The sequence below is a fragment of the Pangasianodon hypophthalmus genome, chromosome 26 (genome assembly GCF_027358585.1).
Source record: "Pangasianodon hypophthalmus isolate fPanHyp1 chromosome 26, fPanHyp1.pri, whole genome shotgun sequence".
Classification (NCBI taxonomy): Eukaryota; Metazoa; Chordata; class Actinopteri; order Siluriformes; family Pangasiidae; genus Pangasianodon; species Pangasianodon hypophthalmus.
Window position 1 is genome coordinate 12,855,494 of NC_069735.1, and position 9,366 is coordinate 12,864,859.

Below are 9,366 nucleotides of genomic sequence, written 5' to 3' on the forward strand. Positions count from 1 at the left end.
GGGACACGTACAAGTGTGTGTGTGTGTGTGTGCGTATGTGCATGTCTGCAACTACACACACCTGGGGCATCACTAGGCAAGCCTGTGGCTCCTTTTCATTAGGGTTCATGTGTGCATGTGTGTTTACATCCGTATGCATTTCTTTCTTAAAGCCCTGAGCTTTAACAATATACCTAGGATTTCTCCAGAGGTTTGTGTGTGCTGCAAGTGTGTGCATGTGTCACTCTATACACTGGTTGAAATCAGTCTATTGTTTCCACCCAACTGTGAGAGTGGCCAGGCTACACGCGATCAGAAAATCCTCAACGTAACGATATAATGCAATAACAGCACAGATGCAATCAAATGCCTTCAACACATGATGGATATGGTCTTATGATGGATATTACACATGGCTCGAGTGGATCGTATGGCTTCCATATGGAGCGCCTGGGGTGTGTGTGTGTGTGTGTGTTGAGCATGGACTGATATTCTGATTTATTTATTGCCCATGTTTCTGCTATACACCATGTTTTATGGCTGAGCGAAACCTATCTGACTCGGATCTCCGAGGGAGTGTCTCAAAAAGTGCTAAGCGAAAACAACTTTTGATTTGCACAGAAAGGGTGTGAGTCAAACTCGGAGACTGCTACCTCCGAATTTCCATAATTCCCATAGAAATGTAATTTAAAACACAAGGGTCTCGTCTTATTATAGGAAAACTGATAGGGAAGTACATTACTAATCTCTATACAAATCATCATCTTGGCACATTGGGTTTCAATCTGACAGCAGCACTTCTAACATGTTATTTGAATGTAAGGCCTAAGTGTGGATATGATTAATTGGGCTAAAATGGAGAATGATTTTAAACAGATGCACCTCACAGCGCTCCAGAGTGAGCCGAGAGTGCATTAGAGAGAGGAATGGTACAGCTGGGAGTGTGCAGTCCTCTCTTCTCTTCTCAGTGAGGTGTCAAACCATACGCCTGGATTTATGAGTGCTGCGAGAGAGAGAGAGAGAGAGAGAGAGAGAGGGCTTGACTGGTTCAAACATGTTTATGATGCTCCAGAGAAAGCGGGGGGGGGGGGGGGTGGGGGGGGTGGGGGGGGGTGGGGGGGGGGGGATTTGCAAAGAAAGAGAGGGAGAGAGTGAGAATAGATGTTCTCTGGATGAAAAATTGGGAGCAGATGAAATATACATCAAAATAGTTTGCGCTCTTTGGGCCTGAAAAGGAAGCGATATTTCCTCCCCCCTCCCGGCACCTTCCCATGAGCCTCCCTGACAAGGCGCTTCACGACAGGCCAATCCCGCCAGAGACATTTTCAAGAATGATTTCCTTCTGCTTAACATCTTTATGGCACAAATCCCCATTTATCACATATTTATCAAGCATAGCAGCCTAGCTATCCGTTCAAAGTAATGACATTGCAACAAAATCGGTTGCATTGGTGTTAATCGCCGTGGTATCACATGGTTCTCGTCTTGTTGAAAATGTTCCAAAAGCTCGCAAAAACTGGGGTGGTTTTGGAGTTTTCATTAAAGCCAGCTTCTATACGAACACTTCAAAAGCCACCCATGGGGAATGCATGTTCGAATGAATCAGCACGCATTGACAGTGCATTGAGGCCATGGGGTGGAAATGGTTTATAGCACTCTCTCTGGAGAGGAGAGTAGTGCTGTGATTACTCAATAGTTCTCACATTATAGGTCTAACATCTGTGCTGAACAGGGGACAGTATGTGTGTAACGATGAAATTGGCGCAGATGTTTGAAACCATGTCACATGGTGCATACATGGTTATTGACATTATTGATAATTAATTTGGGCCCAAAACAGTGATGCACACACAATCATTTTCTTCTAGGTGCTCGAAAACTGGCATACCTGCCAGCATTGGCACCATTTGTTCAGCATTTTGTCTTCCATCAATACAGAGGTGTCTACATTGTTAACAAAAATGTTTGGCAGGCAGAGAGAATAAACAGGATTTTACCACAAACTCCCCCTAGCATATGTCAGATGTGCAAGCAACAGTGAAGCATACTTAATGAGAGTTGTGCTGAGACAAAATCAATTTTGCGAGCTTATAAGCTCACATACTCAACACATACAAGTGCTCCAGTACTAAATGTGGCTCTATTAAAATTTCATAATTTCCACCACTATAGGAAGAACATTGCCATTCCTCAAAGTCACTCATTTTGGAATTAATCGGCGTGTGTACGCCTCATTTGTAACAACCAGTCACAGGCTTGGTAGTGTAACAGTTTCTTCCTCTGAGTTTGTGCACGAATACGTCATATTGTTCATGGCAGCCAGCTGAATGGTGTCTTTGTACCATGAAGTATGCTGGGGCCTTAAGAAATAACCAGCTACAACATTTTTTCCTTAAGAAATAACCAGCTCCAAATTTTTTTTTTACTCAGCAAAGAAAACACAGCCACGCCTACATTTTCTCTATTGGCTGGCTTTTTTCGTTGCTACCAGAGGCAAATTCACGCCTTTTTCACATCCTGCGTCCTTTCCCCTTCAGTAAATGGGCTACTTGCACTCAGGGCTATGATGGATTTCTGTTTTGAAATAGCGCAGTTCCTGCGTCTTTGGTAACATTGATTACATTCGACAGTACAGCAGGACAACAATGTCTAACGTTTGTTTTTTTCAGTCTTACAATAATGTCATAGTGTTGGGCTAACGTTAGCTTGGGTGTTTGTTTCTATTAATAGGTATTTTCTTACCTTCATAGTAGTTTATGTATGATGAAGCACACAATATGACACCTTTCTCCAGCTTACTAAAAGGAACTTTGCAAGCATTCTTCCATATATGATGAATGTCAATGACATTTATTTTCACGAGCTCCTACAGACACCAGGTGTAAAATAGCTTGTCATTATACTGTCATTATACATTTTGGTTAAAATGTGGAAATGTTTGTGCAACTAGCCCATTAGCTTTTACGCCAGGTGAATTTTTGTTATTTGCCTTTGGTCTGACCACTGCTTTACTTGAAAACGCAGAATAACGTAATTTTCGGGTGTCTCCTATATTACCATAGCAAGGGCTTTAAAAATCATAAATGCTGCTAAACTGCAGATTTTGGCACCTCTGTTAGTAGGAAACAGTGCATTGGCTTGGTTTTGAGTAGTCTGGACCTGCCATGTTTAAACATGTGGGAACGTACTGTTTCTCCATGGCATTCGCCATTTAAACACACAGACATACAAACACAAACCGTTTGGAAATATTAGGGCTGACATGATTTTGAACACTGAACAATTGTTCAGAGAACACGCCTCATCTGTTGCACGTCATATCATTTACAAAACATTCAAATCTGATGGCTTAACAGCAATGTTTCCAGGGTGCAATTTCATAAGAGCAGAGTTTGGCAAGTGCACCTCTTGAGTCAACTTAACATAACCCTATTGATAGGCGAAAAAAACTGAGCTTGCTCAAATGATTCAAACGGGTCGTTTGATTTGTGTCCGGCTATTCTGCTCATGTCCCGTCACTCGATATTCCAGATGCATAATAATTGGATCACTTGAGTCATTTGAGGCAATGAATTGGTGATGACTTAGAGTAAAGATGACTCACCAACTAGGATCCATTGGCTGGTCCAGACATTTCTTACTCCGGTATCTATATAACTTTCCACATGTGGAGCTTCATTTGTGTTCCACTGATATTACATTGTGAAGCTAAGAGAAGTTTACAGTTTCATAGTAACATGTCAAGCTGCATCTTTTTTTGAAGTCTATAACTTCAATAGAGAGAAAAAATAGAGACTGGAGACGGAAAGACTGCTTATAGCTGCTATAACGTAAGTGATGACAGGAATTAACTTCACAGATGTTCCACAACATTACATATGCTGTAGCTATAAATGGATAAAAGTAGTATATGCTCTTTTGTGATTAATAAATTAATAAAAAAAAAACTTGGTGTCAATTTATTTATTTAAGAGAGCACTTTGGGACATGTACTTATAGGAAAATAATCAACTTTGGGGTGGTAACAGTAACTCTGTTTTCCACCTGGTCATATCACACACTCTATTGTTGATTATTTTCCTATTACAACACACCCTAAGTATTATATATTTTACTGATAATATAATTTGTTGATGTAATGTAGGTTTTACACCATAATTATCCATAAGGTGAAAAGCTTCAGCTATACTGACCTTGAGGTTCAAAATGTTATGGACCAATATTTTAAAATCACAGGATTGTCAGAATATTTCAAGCTCTCTTAATATGATTCTCTTTGGAAATGTGTCATTACTTTGACAGACTAAAAACTGTGATATTTGTTCATATTTGTATAATAGCGTAAATGTTTTCCAACACACCTCCCCTAATTTGAGTACTGTATGCTCACAGTTGTCTCCGTCTGTGCTGCACTTTGTGTATAGACTGAAAGGATAATGCCCTCCTTTTTTTGTCTGTCAGTTCATTCTTCCAACCGATGAAGGAACCTGAATAGGATCGACAGAGATTTAATAATAGGGAAGCCCAGGCCACAATGAATGCAAAGTCCCTTTGATGGAATGTAATTTTTCCAGTGTAATCTAATAGGACAGGATGGCAGAATAGGCCTTGAGTTAGTGTGGGGAGAAGAAAAGGAGGGGGAGGCCATTACTGCAAAGCCTGCACTATCTCAACAGAGCTGTTTCTGAATAGTAAGCAGCGTCTTATTTAGAGGCCTCAACACTGTCACTAAGGAGACAGGAGAGACCGAGGGAGAGAGAGGGCGCCCAAGGAAAACACAGTCGATATGTGTGTGTGTGTGTGTGTGTGTGTGTGTGTGTGTGTGTGGGAGAGAGGGAGGGAGGGAGGGAGGGAGAACGACAGGCGTGTGCCTCAGTGTGTATATGTGTGTGTAAAAGCAGCAGATGTGCAGTTACGATCGTATTATTTTCAGGGTTATGGCTCCAGTTCTCTTTCTCTCCCTCACTCTCTCTCCTATTATTCTACAGACAGAGGCCAGTTATGTCGCTTTACATTTGACATCCCGTTTAAGTCACATCATTTTCAAGGAAGAAATACAGGTTTCAATAAACAATGCACACACACACACAACACTGTCTTTACAAACCAACACACAGAAACTTGACTCTGTATCAGGCTAATCATCAAGTCACATCTTGTAATATTCCTTACAATCTCACATGTTAAATATATGTTTTTATCAGTCTTTTACAGACATTTTAGAATGATGAAAGTAGCTTTGTATATCTGCACCCAAATCAGTCATTGCTAGCTAGACATTCCTTTGTCACATAATAGCCACCAAGCTGAGGTCTAACAAACTCGTGCTTTCCTCGAGACACATGTAGCCATTGCATTTTTATGAGCTGCAACTCATGCAACATCACTGGACACCTAAACCAGCATCCCTGTGTGGCTAATGGCTTCACTTACACAATAACAGTCATCTTAGCTAAACTAGTTAGCATAAAGGTTTTTGTTCTTATTCACACCTTATAATTAGGACTGTTTTCCAGTGGATTTCAAATCCAAGATGACAGAAACCGACTGAGGGTGTTAAGTGATGAAAGTTGATTCAGCGAGTTGCCCAAAAAATGCCGAAATGATTCTTGGATTTGGCACATTTGCTGGTAGGTTGAAGTTCGGTTCATCGAGTGTGTGTTCACGGCTCAATTCGATTTTGTGAATCAAGGCTCATCCCATGAAGCTGAACATTTGTTCGATTTTTTAACTGTATTCAAATTCTTAAACTCTAAGGCTGCATAGACACTTCACAAAGTTCAGTTCCGATGCATTTCAGAATGACCGAGTCATTAAAAAGAATCAGCTCATGAGTTGGACATCAGAACTGTTATGCGAAGTAGCTAATACACCAAGCTGAAGTAACAAAAGCTTTTAAATAGTCTGATAGAAATCTGACATGTGTGTTTAATTCCTACTAAAAGTAGGAATTACGCTTTACAGCCTTTATAGTCTAACTAACAAATATCATATCATATCATATACCTGAGGTATGATATGTTTATGGAAACTCCATTGGTTTCTTTTTGACTGGAGATTACTTTCTACACCACATACAATATTCTCTTTAGCCAAGCAATGACTGAAAATGCTTTGGGCTCAAACACAAATCACAGCTGATGACATGGACAACTAGTTTAGCCTCAGTTTTATTTGAGACTCTTTATCGTCTTGGGCTAAGCTCATCCTTGCCATCTATCTCTATCTCTAGGTCTATATAATTCCTTTTAACCTTCTCCTTATTGTATAGCAATAATCAACACATGACTCTTTACTTACTGTTTATTTATGCACCTTCATGAGCAGTAGTCCTATGTGGAAGCTCCTTGGCTGAACTTTAGCTGGCAGGTGTAACAGTTTCACAGAATAAATTATTGTGTGGTTTTTTTTTTTCCTGCTTAAAAATAACAAATCATAAATGTATTAGACTTTTCCAGGCACTGATATTTCTCAGACATTTGGCTTTGTTTTTCTCCATCTGTAATGAAAGATACAGAAGTGAAGAGAAAAGCTTTGCTCTAATCTGGTCAGCATTTTCTCACATATTGTCAAATGTATATATTTTCTCCCAAAAATATAGAGATAATTCAATAAACAATGGTTATTAATATAATTGGTTATTATATTATTGGTTATATAAACATGAACCAGTGTGAAATAATAGTGTATAGGAAATCATTAAAAAAAAACTCTGCAAAAACAACCAGCATGAGCACTCCAGAGCTGCAGACATGTTGATCCTACAGTGAGCTGAAACCATATGAGACTGTGAACATTTTAATCTCATACGGACATCTGGAGGCCTCGATTTCTCTCATCACATGGATTACGGCTGCTTCTTTTTTCATGAGGATTAATGGATTGCAGTGCTTTACCGCTTTTGTTGTGGCACTCCACACTGCACCACTGATGTCTTGTTTACGAGGAGTCTTTTAGCTGTTTTTATTTATATTTATTTATTTATTTCATATCTCATATTCATATTCATTATTTCTCCAAATCCTGATTAATATGGATTATGTAGCATGAGTGTGCTGGGATTTCTGAGCCCAGCAGACTCTAGGATAATGCACCCACTCCAAAAAGAAGTTTTTTTTTTATGTGAGTTTTCATTGTGATGCTGAGCCTCAGATACATGAGTATTTGCTGCAGAGTTTAGTAACTGCACAAGCTAAGGTTTTTTCTGGGATGATGGTCAGAACCGTCTACATCTGACAACATAAGAAAAACGTGTATGGAGCTAGTTGATAATGAAGCATCTTACATTCACATAAAATGGTCTGAGCTACAATGATCTCACATTCAGTACACTATACACTACTTTCACATCATGAACACGTGTTTCGTGTGTGACAGGGAAAAGTAGTGAACATGAGATCTAAAAGGCATGTTGTATGTGTGAGAATCTTGTATTTTTGAGTGAGGTGATTAAATCTGAGAGGATATTGTGTGTCTGACCAGTACGTGTTAATATAAGAAGTGAGAGCATTCCACGCAACAGTGTGTAGCTATATATGACCTTTATATACTGTAAAGAATAAAACACTTACTGCTGTGCACTTAAAGGAAAATAATGAACAATTCCTTGGTGTGATGAGTTACTGTTACCACCCCAAAGCTAGTTATTTTGCTATAACAGCATGACCTGAAGTGTTTTATTGCTCTTATACCACAGCAATTTGCCAACTATTACAATTTTATTCATTAAAGCACAACACATGTTTTTGTGTCATGTGCCATGAAACACAGTGAAGGTCATCAACAACAAGTGGAGAAAATGGGGCACCACAGCGACATTACCAAGAACAGGATATTCCTCCAGAATTGACAAAAGGACAAGAGGAATTCTTTTCAGAGAGGCTGCCAAGAGACCTACAGCAACAGGAGCTGCAGGAATAAATATTTGACAAATACAGGTCACTCCCTGCATGTGACAACAATCTCTTGAATTCATCACATGTCTAGGCTATGGGGTAGAAAAAACCCAAAACGTCCAAGCCCACCTAAACCACCCCAAACCGTGTGCCAAAATGTGTTATGGTCTTATGAGAGCAAGATAGACTTTTTCTAAAAAATATGTTTGGCACAAAGACAAGACACTTTATCACCCAAAGAACACCATACCCAGGTGAAGCATGGTGGTGGAAGCATCATGCTATGGGGCTGCTTCTGTTTGTCTGGGACTGGGGCTCTCATCATGATAGAGGTGGATATCTTGGATAGTTCTAAATACCAATCTATGCACACTTATGCAACCAGGAAGTTTTTTCTTTTTTTCCTCCCTAAAACGTTTCTCTCAAAACACTTTTCACTTGAATTCTGTTGGTTGCTTACATTAAAGATGACTTATTGTGGTTTCATTTTTTACATCACAAAAGCCGACATTTTAACAGGTTTGTATAGACTTCATATACAATGTAACTATATTTGGGTTTTTCCCTTGGTAGTGTTCAGTTTTGGTAACAAAGTGTTATTGGTATAGTATCTGATTCTTTCATGGCAAAGTTTCATGATACAGTAAAACGTTTACATGAACGTATTTAACGATCAAATGAATATACACAACCTTAACTAAAGGAATGCATTTTGTACAGTTTTAAAATGAAAGCATTCCTCTAGAAAGAAGTTTGAATGTGTATTACGTCATCATTATTATCACCATTATGCCATGCTGTGATTTACGTTTCCAGTACTGCAGTACTAGAGCTCATAATAGAGCTATATAATACTGAGATTACATATAGACTGCCATGCTTTTACAATACCACAGTATGAACCTTATCCATCTCCCCCAATCGTTCCATATGGTAGCATTTCCAGCTTGGTTTAACCTTATTTGTCAAACAAGGATGCAATTTTCAGTTAGCATGGAATTGTAACTGAATATGATCCTAAATGAGTTAAAAACCCAGGAAGCTGAGGAGGCAGCCCAGTCACGTTGTAATGACTGGAATTGCAGTTTTTGCATGAATAGACCTGAGCTGACAGTGCTGTTTGTATCTTCAGGCTCGGATAGCCTCAGACCTTGTCAGAGGGAGTGTGTGCCAGGCGGTCGGTGCCGGTGTTTTGAAATGCCATGTCGAGAGTGATCAGCGTGGGCTCTTAATGCTGACGTCTTGAATAATGGCCTAGTTCACAGCCAAGAGGGAGATCTATTACCTCTGTGTCAGAGAAAGCAAGAGACATTAAGAGAGAGATGTGTGTGTGTGTATATGTAGGTGGATATATAAGAATGTGTGTGTGCAGAGATACAGTTAGAGAGATCATTGCTGATAGTGCTGATGAGAGCACAGATCGGCACTTAATCAAAAGCAGAGGCTTTGGAATCACACTCCTGAGATGAAATTTCACTCATAAATTAGCCAC